The sequence below is a fragment of the Lepeophtheirus salmonis genome, chromosome 14 (genome assembly GCF_016086655.4).
Source record: "Lepeophtheirus salmonis chromosome 14, UVic_Lsal_1.4, whole genome shotgun sequence".
NCBI lineage: Eukaryota > Metazoa > Arthropoda > Copepoda > Siphonostomatoida > Caligidae > Lepeophtheirus > Lepeophtheirus salmonis.
The window spans coordinates 31,736,744-31,750,939 of NC_052144.2; the positions used below are offsets into that span (position 1 = coordinate 31,736,744).

Below are 14,196 nucleotides of genomic sequence, written 5' to 3' on the forward strand. Positions count from 1 at the left end.
TTTTCTCATATTTGAGGATCTACAATGTCAAAAAAATAATTGAATGTTAATTTTAATATTCATGTCTTTTAGTACATGGCAAGATGATTACAAATCTGTAATTAGATTCTTAGTATAAAATTTGTTTTTTGAAAATTATCCATTTTAATTTTTTTGATATGTGTATCCTCTTTATAGATTTGGGCCAATTTTTGAATAGAAAGAAAACAAAAAATAAGAAACAAACATTCAAGTTATGTTTTGTTGCTTATTTAAAATATGTGCTTATATTTTATAGGTCATCATTCAATTCTGAGAAAATGTAATTTAAATGTTAAAAACCATCATATTTAAAGTTTTTTGCCGAAAAAGGTATAATGCCTTAGGTTTTCATTTTTTTTTAGTACAGAGGAAATTTTATGAAGTAGTTCATGCGTTTGTAAGTTTATAAGTGTTTAAATTTTAAGGGTGTGTAAATTTTTTGCTCAAATTTGAATTTAAACTAATGTAAGCTATACCATCTGAAATTTTATCAAAAATTTAAAGTTATATGCTACAATTTTTTTTGGCACATTTGTATTTAATATATAAGAATGATATAAAAAAATCTTCCACAGATTCTATATTCTCAAACTTTTATCCACCTTTTCTACAAAAATATTGTACGTCTATCTGATTAGAAAATAATAACAATAATGTATATGGAACGACGTGGCTTAATGGACAATAGTTTGCGTCTAGATGGTTCCTATATCATAATCTCTATAGATCTTAATGACAACTCATAGTTCAGATGGAGTAAATGTATTGTTTACTTATAGTTAATCAGTGCAACTCCGTCTGACCAATTAAATAAAAAAAATATCAATACATATAGTGAATAAAACCGACCTTGATCTTGCTGACATAATTGTTTCTCAGGATCTCATTTTTCAAGATTTTGTACTTAAAAACAAATGACAAGTTAAGTAGTTATTTCATTTCACTACAAAAATCTTAAAAAATTTCGTTTTGACCTTTATATTGCATTTTCTCAAGATGTAATGAAATTAGCATACCATTTTACAGATAATGGATTTTTTTATCACGTGGGCTATTTACTTATTTTTTACGCAAAAGTTGTTTCAAACCTATAAAAACAATAAAAATACTCAAAAATTTAAAGATCTTAAATCAAATGATAAAAAACAACAAATAAATTAAGAATTTATAATATGGACTTCAAGTGCTTCCTTAAACTAGATTAAAAACCTTATATATTTTTTTTTTGATAAAGATATTTTGTTGATATGAGTATTTATAAGTAGAGAGATCATTTTCAAAGCTTGAAAGAGATGCAAAATTTATCCAGGAAGTTTGCTTGAATATGAAGTAAATGTGAATGCATGTATGGTTACTTTAATTCTTGTTAAAACATTTTATGCCTGATTAAGTTTATCTTTTTTTTTTTGGTAGGTATTTCCTTTTTTTGGCAAGGGGTTGAACAAATTCAAGGGTAATCCAAAAGTATTACCCTTTTTTATATTTTGTAAAAAAATTAGTAACTTAATTTTTTTTAATTAAGTATATTCTTTTCCTAAAAAAAAATTAGTCATCGATTATAATTAATTAAAGACAAGTTCAAGTATTTTTATTCCTTTAGAAGACGATTTACTTATGTATTTAAATCTAAGTTAGACGTTATCAGTCATGATTAATGAAGGTATTTGATTAAATAAATTGTATTTTTATCCTTTCTTGGTTGCTTCAGATAAAAGTATATGTAAGTATATAAACGTTTTTACATCAATCAATGCATTGGGATGGTATAATAATATATCCTTCTTTTATACTTGTTCCATTTAAAGTTTACTTATTTGCATTAGTTAATTATTATATATTAATAATAATTTTCCTATAATAGCGTTGCAAATGAATAAAAATATAAGCAAAATTTTTATTAACAATCAAAAATGACATAAAATAAGTCTTAAGGAACTAAAATAGAACTATAATTATAATAAAAGGAAACCATTCTACAATTCAAGGAGGGTGTATGAGAAGACAATTACTGCGTTCATTAAAGTCTTAAGAGAAACAAAATCACAAAATTAGGTTACAAGAAACGGTAGTCCGTCTTTTGTAAGGTTTTCCTAAAATATGGAGCTCCCTTTTTACGATTTTTCCTTATCATTGTATGGAAATTGGATCCTGTTGGCATCATGTAAAGTAAATGATTTTTTTATTTTTTCTGAGAATCAATCCTACTTCGAAGGCATTAAGAGAATTGGGACTGCATTTTATGACCTAGCCAACTATTGCTATCTTGGCTTTCCAGATTTCCTGATAAATTGAATTGTTATATTACTTGTGTTATTTTAGGACAGCGATACAGAAATGTGCCTAAGTTTCCGTACTTTTTTGCCCAGAGGTGCATTTTTAGTTTCTTCTTTCAGTACAAGCCTTGTTAGCAAATAGGGACGCTGTTACAATTCGATAACACAGCCACTTCTGCTTTGTTGTTCTAAACAATTTTATAAATATAATGTTCGTGCTCAACGTTTTATTGGAGAGACTTAGTCTATTGCACTGATAATTTGCAATATAAGTCTGTGATTATTTCCCTTTTACTGAGATAATAAGCCAAATTAGTTTGTTATTGATATCTTCTAATCCAATGCAAAAAGGTATTTGTGGTTATATTGTTGCTCACTTTGTTGATTTTAATAGAATATACCTCTTAAAATAAATGACAAAATTTGCCAACAAGGAATTCAATTCAATGTCTGCATTTCTTCATAGTCTTCATTTGGTAAGCTTTAAAGAAATTGTGCCCATCTCGTAGACATAGATTTAAATTCAGGGTTTCTTGTTTGCGTATTAGTTTAAGCATTTCTAAGTTGGGGTTTTTCCAACATTTTGGGTTTCTTTTCCAATACAAACTAAAAAACCCTTGGATTTGAAACAAATCTGTAGGACCTTTTAATTTTATTTATGGAGCCTAGTTTCGAACTTAGTTCGAATTTCTGAATTGTTTTATTGTTTCCATATGTATACCCTAGCATTCCACGATTCACTTTGACCAAACCAGAACGACTGAATATCCACAAAACCTAGTCCCCAAGAATATGTATAAGATGTTAACTTTTTATCATTTATAAATTTTGTTTCCCACACTAAAGAAAATGAGTCTTTTTGCTGTCAGGAGACAACATGTTTTCAGTAAATCTCATCACATGAACGCGTTTTTAAAATGATTTTGTAATTTCATATTTGAAACCGTTCCACTTTGTTAAGTTTCAAAAAGGATACTGATTCAATTGTTCCTGAAACAATGCTGAGTATTATTTCGTGATTTATCTGCATTGATTGTTTTTCGTCTAAAGACGAAATAATAATCCTAGAAAAGAGATGAATTAGTAAATGAAAAACCTTCGTTATATTTTCTAATATACTTTTTCTTTTCAAATAAATACATATATGTAAAATTATAGTGTTAGAAAGTATAACTTAAAACGTGTAAAATAGTTTTTCTTGTTGGATATATGAGCAGTGTTTTATTCTCCAAAGATTATATCATTCTTTTTAAATTTTAAGGAGAGAATATGTAAGTCTAAAGTGTCTGTATTCATGAACTACGGAGAGGAACAAAGATGATTTACTAAGGGGCTATCATAATAATTCCTTTCTTGACTCAGAATAGATTTGAAGAGTGACATTGGAGAGGAGATACGGAGTGGGATTTGGGTTTTATTCCCTTCTTCTCGTAGCTGATTACGGCTAATATAATGATACGTCATGACAACTAAGCTCCCAAACATTTTTCAAATTATCAAAGTTATTGCCTCATTTTTTGACTTTTTACGATGCAGGTACTTCATTTTTTACACAATTCTATTAATACTAAACTTATAATGATACAAAAAGGATATGAAAACTTTGAATGGCTATTAATAATCGACTAAATCCATATAAATTGAGTCAGAGAAGTACAAGATCTCCAAATTGATTTCTTAGCAATTATATTACTAATATTTATTGACAAGTACGTGGTAAAAAACTTAATTCAGAGTGATATTATTAATCATTTAACCCTCCCTTACATTTACTATAAATCCGAATGCAAATTTATTCCTGACATATTAAGCTTTTGCAATATTAAAATGAATATTTAAGTTACATCAAATGTATTATTTGGCTTTATTAGTTGTTACATTTAAAAAAAATTATATTTCATCCCTAAAATAAAACAAATATAGATAAAATAGCAACATTTATACCTAGAGGCGTTTGCACTTCCTCCTTGGGATGATTTTCTTCTTTTGAGCTTTTTTGGCAGGTATTACTGGCAAATGAAAAGCCAAAGTTCCTCTTTAAAATAGTTTATTGCCCTCAGGTAAAACCTAAGAAGGCCTTTATTTGTCCATTCATTTTACAGACTATAATATTATGTTTTAATTTGTCTCACACAATCTGTTAAAAAATTTAACATGCCAAGTTTTACACATTGAAAGGATAACTTTTCTTCCGGTGATTTTCCGGTAAAATAATTGCACAGTAAAGACTTGGTGTTAATTTGAGTTTGTAGATTTTTACACACTCCATCCCAAACACTTTTTAAATATGTAAATATATCTGAGTAATGTTCTCTGACGAGTTCAAATCAAATTCACCCATACTCCTTAGAAATTCCAGCTGTTTGATATTTTCTTTGGGAAACAAAATCCTTCTTATGAACTGAAATATTTTTACAATACTTAAAATTCCCCGTTCTGCTTAATAACTTGTTTACAGTAAGAATCCAACTTCATAATCACTTTTTGGTAGAATCCCTTATCTCATTAAGCAAAAAAAAACTTAGACTACCAATCTTTGCAGGTCTTTACAGAGGCAAAATTTGAATCCGCTTTTGCGTTGGCCATAGACAAGAAGAGGTAGTAGTCACTTTATGCGGGGTGGATGTATAATATCTTTCCATTTGAGCTTCCAGAGTTTCTGGTGGGTCGTCAAAGATGTGAGCTGCCTGGTGTTGTCTCAATGATGTCTTGTTGCCACTAATTTATCAATGCTGGTCGCTTCTGTTCGATCGCCAGCTTTAAAAGGTCATGTTGTTCGCGGTAAAGAACAAAAATGAGGAAGAAAAACAATCACTCATGCCACTGTTGTGCAATACGAACTGAAAGAGTATCAGCCCCGTGCACATTACAAATTTTCTTGGACACGTTTACTTTTCTGTTGGTAAAAATCTAAAATAAGACCAAATTTCTTCGTTTAAAACATCCCTACTCGACCCAAGATAATTCACGACTGAACCAACCAATCGCATTACTGTCCAAAAAGCGTTTGGAGTATACACTAACAACTTTACAAAGTCTTATCGTATGATCCCATCTGAGGAATAATGAACAAAATATATTAAGTTATAAAAAAGATGCTGGAAAATAGGAAATAACTTTTTCCTCAACCTAATATTTATTAAATGTAAATTCAAAATAGTATTTGGGTTTCATTAAAAATAAATTAAAAAGGAATAACTTATTTATGTTGGGTTCCCAACTATATACTACAAACACTGCATGCAGGTGCTAAAACCAGTTCGCCCGGGATGAAAGTTTAATTAGTTGAAATACCCGTTTCTACTGACAAAGCTCATTCCTAATATTAAAAGTCAAAAGATACCTTAAAGGTCCACATTGTAGGATATGATCCTAAATATATCACTATTAATTACTTTGATCTCATGTTTTATGCATATATTTATATAATTTTTGACACCCCCTTATAAATTAATGAATAGTCAAATAATGGTTGCAAGAATATATGTATATAAATACATCTGATAAATGTATAAATCCATCCGTCACAAAAAGATAGCAGTATACAATAGACAAAAAGGCATCTTTTGTATTTTCAATTTAGAATAATGAATGTACCTTTTGTGTAAAAAAATATCAATACATAGATTGTCAGTGAATGAAAATGAAAAATAGGGAAAAAAGGGCGTAAAGAAACTTGTTGGTGATTTTTGGCAACGCACAATTCCTAATTTACTGATTTTACCTTATTGAGAGTATTTATGTGATAATTATTCAAACATATTTATATAAGTATCTTTAAATATTAATTAAATTACTCCTCGGAATTCAAATCAAGATGTGTCTTCAATTTATAAGATCAAAATTTAATCTGCATCAAAGGATTTTCAGGTACTTTTATAAAAAAAAAAAATAAAAAAAGCTGTGATTTTTATTGTCGTTTTTCTTCTTATTATTTTTTCTTTAACCCATATCAGATATGTGTAACGACTGTGCTATTTTCAGTTAGAGTGTTGATTTGTTTTATGTTTGTCATAATTATAAATAAAGGTATGCCTATTAGGCTTTTAAAAAAATGTTCAGAACACCAATAAAACAAGTAGCGAAAGAATAATCATTCGAAAAAAGTATTCATACATAGAACAAGGGCGTCCAAAAGATTATTATTATTTTTTTTTTTTTGGGTGGGGCATTAATTTTTGGATTTTTTTTCCAAATAGGATTTCAAATATTAAATATTTTTGGAAAAAAATTTCAAAAAACCATAGCTGTTACAAAAAATTAATTTCTTTTGGAAAAGAAAATTAAAATATTAACTTTTGGAGAAACAATTTCAAAGATCCATAGTTATTCACAGAAAATTAAATGTTTGGGAAAAATATCAACAATCCAATGATATTCACCATTAATTAATTTTTTTTGTAAATAAATTTTATAAAATTAAATTTTAAGTATTTAGTTTTTTGCAAAAAAAATAATCCTAAATCTACAGCCATTCACAAAAAACTCAACTTTTTGGAACATCATTTGAAAATTAAATTTTTTTCTGAAAAAAAGTTTCAAAAATCCGTAACTATTCTCATAAATATTTAAAAATCCAAAGTTGTTCACAAAATTTTTTATAAAATCTTATATCAAATGTTAAGTTATTAGGAAAAAAAACAAAAATCTACAGCCATTCACAAATTTTTAGAAATAAAAATTTCCAAAACCCATAACCATTTTCAAAAATTTACAGTTGTTAAAAAAAAAAAAAAAAACAGGGGGCTACAGCCCTTTCAGCCCACACCCTGTGGACAAATCTATACTCTATAGGAATGATTGATGGTTTAGGAACACCATTATGGCAGTTAAGTTTTGATTTTATTTGAAGTTAACTCTATAGATGGAATAAGTTTCCACAAGGACATAAGGAATCCATAGTTAATATTTCTACTAGTACATAAATCTTTATTCTGTGGTAATTTTTGTGATGACTATTTTGTATTTTTAAGTATACATATTGCCACGGAATTATACACCCATGTTACATGTTGCCGGATGGTTGCAAGATTTCTTTTCTTTTTTTGAAGGAAGTTCACCATAATTTATTTATGTGAACAATCAGTGTAAGGGAGTTCTATGTAATTTAACATGAAGATTATTTGTTTCGTTACCTCTGTAGAAATGAAACAATAAAAATAAATAGATAAGAATTCCATATTAGTCTAAATTTAATTGAAAAAAATAAATACTAATAATTTTTCCAGTTTAAAAAAAAAAAATAATAAGTTTACAGCAGGCCATTTTATATTGATATCATTATTCCGTTTTCTTGATGCTTTGTTATTTAATCAAAGTAATTAAATACAACAGTGGTTAAATAAGCTTATGAAGGAAGGATTAGAGGTACTACGAGTTTGACAATATATATCAAGAAATTACAAAAAACGGGCTTCATCTTTTTTTCCTAGCACATAAATCATTAATGAATATGTAATTTTTTGATTTGAATGGATCAATATCAAGGGAATGTTGGACTTCAGTACTAGCTGAATGAATGATCCGTATTTCTCGCATATACAGATGGATTTGGTATACTTGGTTGCCAATATACTTTACAAAGTTTGTTTATGTAGCGTTTTCTATTGAGATTTTCATTCTCCTCGAAATAGCTATTACTTATTATTATATACTCGTAGAAGTAATCTTCTTTTCAACGGTTGTGTGTTAAATAATCTTATTTTTACTTTGATATTCCTATTGAAAATTTCTGTCAGATGCATTTGAATAGAAAAATGAATATTATTTCAAGTTAGCTTTGCTGTGAGTATTCCAAACAAGATAATTGAATACAATTATCTGTTTTTCTATAATTGATAAGAGTATTTCACTTAGTAACTTGTTAATATAAATCATAAAGACGGCCACTGAGTCCATTTTCCAAAAAGTAGCTTCAGCTAATGAATAATGAGATTTCCAGCTGATAGTCTATCTGATGAAATGGCTTTTTTACTTGTTCTTTCATGTTTGTGGTTAAACAAGTACTCAAGAAGATGTGGGAAAAGTTATGGAATAGAAAATGGTTTTAAATATTGATTCTTCAAACTTATATTCCACAATTTTAACTGTTTTTTTTTTAAACTCTTCCGAAGCTAATCTCGACATTATGTAATAAAAATATCATTTTGAAAATGAATAAAGAAAACTCGTGAATTCTTAGAAGGCGCTTAAACTTCAAATTGCATAAATTTCCTTACGCACTTCCTTTAATTCCAGTCTCGACAATATTGGATTTACGATTATTAGAATATTCCGGGATTGGGAGAAAAAAATCAAGGATTAAATACAAATTATACAAATGAGGAACAATAACAAATTTTGTTGCTACATATAAGGAATATTATAAAATAAATAATAGATTAAAGAAGTAATCAGCTAGGAAAAAAAGCGTGCAATTAAAAGAGTGAGTTTTCTATTTGTACAGAATTTTGTGATATTCCTTAAGAGAAAATCAATGAATATAGGTATATGAATTTTCTATAAATAAATATTAGAATGATTTTAACCACAAAAGATGATAATAAGTAAAAAAAACCTTTACCCACAAAATATACTCATATAAAAACCAACATAAAGAATATATTTATTAAATTTCGGTAAAGTTTTTTTAGATCATGCTTTAGAGAAATAAAAATATATGTCTCTATGGATTCACAAGAAAAATGTTTGTCAAGAATACCTTATTCTTTTTCTTGGTCACATCATTTAGACAGTTTCTTTCCTTCAATGCTGAAATAAGCATGTTTCATTTTCAATTCCCTTCAGAAGTTTCATGACAAAGCATTTTCGATCATGAGTTATTATAAAATTGTTTTTGTAATAGTTTCTTAAAAAGATATTACCAATTCCATTTTTCAATCGATCTTTATTACTGAACCTACAGAGTAGCAAGCCAAAACTTGTATTAACAATTTATTACGATGTTATCATCCTTATTTATAATTATGAGGTTGTATTACGGAATCAAACGACACATGAACAAAAAAATTTTTTTTTGTGTTTATTCCACGTCTCTAAGTGTAAAAATGTTTGAGCAACAACAAAAAGGTGATCTCCTCCTGTCATCTCTATCGGGACTGCCTACAACATTAAGAAATAAAAATATGAATAGGAATGGGGTTAAAAGGTGTTCACATCCAAGAAGAACCAAACTTCTGCAGAACCAATATGGCTGACTTCTGGCCGCCCTTCATATCACTTTCTTCCAGCCCTCACCTCAATACCTTGGATTTTGTAGTTTAAGGTGGTTTTGGATATCTTCATCGGCTTATCGAGGCGGTTATGACTTGTAAAGGAGGATGTATTGAATAAAAAATATATGTAAATATTATTTTTCAACATATCAAAAACATGTCTTGAGTTATCGTTTTTTGTAGTTTAGCCATATTAATGCAAGTTTTGTGGCTAATCTTGTATATACATATACTTTACAATTTAAGCACTTTTGTAAAAAAAACCAACCAAAATTGATATAGTAACCCTGACAATTTGAAGAATATTTTGAGCTGTCATGACGTTTCATTAGATTGTCTACAAGAATCTGCGAGAGGATGTCAATAAACAAAAATAATATTTAGCATCTAGCAAGGACAATGCCATCAATTACTTTGATGTTCAAACAGTATCGAATCATATGGGTAACTTCCCAACAAATCCACAGTGTTACTCTCTGTCTTTCATAAGCATACGTTCTTGTGGTTAGTTTATACGATGATGTTCTCTCCTCCATAATTAAAAACTGATGATAACTGAGTTGGAAAATATAAACACTGGTCAGATTGCTAAATACCAAAAGCCTTGTACACGAGAAAATGCTTAGAATTAACAAATATTTATATAAGTATGTTATTACTAATTTTTTATACAATGGGATTTTTTATATCTTGAAAAAGAGAAGATTCAATCGATTTTTTATCCTTTATTTTTTGGCAAAAAGGGGTTATTTTCTCCTCATTAGAAGACTACATTAGTTATATGTATGTATCTATATATTTATATTCCTCTCTCTTCTAAAAAAATTACCTATTATTATAGAATATACAACAATATGAAGGGGTCAGCAGTTTTATCAAAGCATTTATTAAGGAGTAAATAATTTAGTATAATGTCCTTCCAGAAAAACATTTTCTTTATTCAAAAAGTTCTAGTCTTACTAATTTATTTATTTTGCTTTCTCATTATGAATTGTTTGACTTAATTATTCTATTATCAATTTATTCATCATGCACTTCATTGATAAGGAAAACTTTTTTTTTGCTAAATATTCTTTGGAATAATCTGTTCCTATTAAATTTCTCTTTTTTCTTTGCGATTACCATCATTAAATTAATTTAAGTTCCATCTATTTCCATTATTGATTTATATTTGTTTTATTGTATTTTTGGGTTGAAAGAGTTTCATTTATATTTGTATTTATAATTGCAAAATACTTTGTATGCAAATAACTACACTTATAGTAATTCTAGAAAGCTATAATAGACTTCATAAGATCAAATGTTTTGTAAGGATTCCAAATTAATGCTGTTTGTCTAAATTAGGTTATTGAAACTAGATTTATACAAGAAAAAAACAATATTTGTATGATCTTTACAAAATTGCCAATAGCTAATTACACTGTTCAACAACAAAAATGGTACAATAAAACCATATGATGGACTTAGTGGTATTTTGTCCTTTGAATACAAATATTGCTTTATTTTTTCTCCATTAATTTATGGTCTTTACAAATAGGCTATCATTTTTTGTTATTTTTGGCTACTTTTAAGATTCAAAGCTTTTATAATCGCTTTGTGTTAAAGCTAGGGATACATATTTTGCAAAAGTAATGTTAAAAGATTCTTAAAACTATTTGACAATGTCTGTATCATGTTTATAACTCGAGTTATTTTTGTTAAAGTTTAAAATATATGATTTTTATTGAAAAGCTCATAGTCGTTAGGAGAATACATTTAGAAAGTTTAGAAGTATCTTATTGGATATCTGAAAGTTTGAAGTTTAATTAAAAAACAAACAAATAACAGCTCAGTTTTGAACTGATCTTATAAGAAAAGTCCATATATTAGTATGTCATAGCTATGAAGAAAAGAAGAGCTGAAAATTGAAGGACAGAGAAAGAAAGATAGAGGGGGCAGTAGAATTTCAAAAGTGTCAATTTAAACTTTTCTTATGAATAGGACCCCGAATTAGGGATCCTTGATCATCAATGGAGAAGTGTACATGTGTCAGAAGGAATCCCTTGTAACGAAATTCCCGCTGAACTGTCCCTCAGCATTAGGATTTGAATTTGTGTAGATTTGCCTTGAGAACTACCTTGAATGTCCCTCTCCTGGAATCATTTTCAAATGGTTTTTTCACACACATAAAAGACTCACTAAAAAAATTAATCAAGTACAAAAATAAATGTTGTGGAACTGATCATTATAGAAATAATTCAATTATAATGCAACTTTACGAGAAACTATATATAGTAAGTGCTCGATACAAAATATTTGAGGGTAATTTTTTCCTGCTTTTATAAGTCGTAAAGTTAAAACAGTCTCCTGTATATTTACTTTCAAACACGCTTTTCCATTATGAATTATTGAAACACAAAGAAGGAAGAATCTCAAATCTCCTTTAAGAGGGAATGTCAAAAAAGAATATATGCAAGATTGTAGAGGTTTTTTCAAAGAATTGAAATATAGACACAAACACTTTTTGCTGTCTTATGATTCAACTTAGAGTTGGTGGACAAAACAAAAAGAGAGATGCCTACCTTTTTTAAAAAGATATATTTTGTTAGCTTTACAAAACTTTATTAAAAGATTGATGATGTCATATAAAAAATATACATTCATTTCAAAGATAAAACATTATTTTACGGATAATATATCCAATTTTATTTCTCAAAAGTTCAAATTTAAAATTATATAAATTTTCTCAATTGAAAATCAATCAAGGGTGAAATGAAGAACATGAATAAGTAGTCTCGAAAAAATAAGGCATGAAGTGACGTTATCTAAGCAACTATTGTTTTTTTTAATATTCTAGTACTTATTTTTTGTTGTTGTTAGTTGAGGCAACATACAAGAGACATCCTTAAGAGCCAATATACTGCGTAGTTCGTATTGAGTGTACTCCGTATGTAGTATATAACTTCTTCTGTTTTGTAATGTGATTTTTCGTTAAATAACTAGTTACAATTTTGCATTAAGTTATAAAGAATGTCGTTTGGTGCGAGAAAAAAGAAAAAAAAACGAAACTGTTTTGAACTTTTTTGAAAAATAGTTCGAGTAAAAACAACTAATTTAACGTATTTTTATTTGGAGTGTGTCTATGAAAATGTGTATAAAACAATATAAACAGATTATATATAATATAATATATATTATTTTTTCAATGTAAAAATGATGTTCTTTTGTAATAAATATATGTGAAATGTCCAAATATGTATAGAAAATCACTTGTAGATACATTTACTTTCCTTGTCAAAAGCTTATATGCATATAATCATACAACGCAACAAAAGGAGCAAACTAAAAATATCAGTCCAGTTGTACATATGCAATGAAAATAACTAAATAGTTAAAAAATATTTTGTTGATGGTTTTTACGAAAAAATACCATGTTTTCTTTTTGGGCTATAAAAAATAAGTGAGTCATTTTTTCTGTGTACACAGAATTTGTTTTATTTTCTTTCTATTTTTTGTGTCTTCATCAAAATTTATTTAATGATGTATAAACTCATAAAAACACAGTTTGATATCATAAATATACTGAGGAAAAATACATATATTTTTTTTGCTTTGATCAAATAATAGAAGAAGTGAAATATGAGAAAATGTGTGTATATAAGATACTAGGCAACAAAGTAAACTATATATTAAGTTGTACATAGAAAATAGCTTCTCAAAAACAAATTCATCTATGGAAATTCAGAATCGTTTAATGCTTTACGAAGCAATAGAGTTACATAGAGTTGTAATCTATAAGTACTTTGAGCTTGTAAACCAAAAATAATATGGTAATCCAGACAATTTAAAACTGTTTAGGGTGTTATTAAATTAGACTGCAAGCTACTATGAAAGGAAGGAACAAGACATAAATCCAACTCTGTGTCATACAAAGACATATGCAGAAATTACAAGGATGTCGATCATTCATTCTTCTCTGATTAAAAATTATAGTACATCTTTTGAAAATGTCAAACACCCAAAATATTTCCTACACTAAAAAAGAAAAAATAATAATTACAATTTACAACTCTACATATGTATCTAATACAAGTCAACAAAATGAGATATATTCGTGAAAAATCTATCCAAGGTTCCATATCAAACTATGCTTGTGCTTGAATTTCAATTTATCATCAGGCAAAAACAAATTGAGGTCCGAGAAGAATTTGTGAACTTCTACACATATGTAATATCTGTTACCTATGGAGTCCAAAACATTAGTGTGTGTCCTTTAAGGTACTGTACTAAACATAGGCTACCCTATTTTCCTGTTTTGTTGGTATCGTTGGATATTGTTACTTTTTCAACATCGAAACTTTTGTAGAAATATGTTACAAACAAAATAAGTTAGTCTTACATCATTAGTCTCATATATAAATTGAAGTGCCTAGTTTGAAAAATGAGGTAGTAGATATTTTTTTTTGGCTAAGGATTCTGACCAAAACAGAATTAGAAATCAGGATTCTATCATAAAATAAAAACGTTCAATATATTTATAGTGTTAAACAACATTGGTGATTGATTCTTTTTTTTCTAAATTGCCAAAACATTTATTAGTCAACATTTTTGTAAACTTTGTGTTTTACAGAAAACTCAAGGGTATTACATAAAGTTAAATAAGAAATACATTTACAAATGACTCAAAGACACCCTAGAACTTTGGCCAT

At 27.8% G+C, this 14,196-nt stretch overlaps 1 protein-coding gene across 1 annotated transcript in view; it reads right to left on the minus strand.

Moving 5' to 3' along the window:
- The window catches only part of LOC121129509 (neuroligin-4, X-linked), a 253,516-nt gene that overhangs the window by 90,025 nt on the left and 149,295 nt on the right, over positions 1 to 14,196 (minus strand). The window lies entirely within an intron of this gene.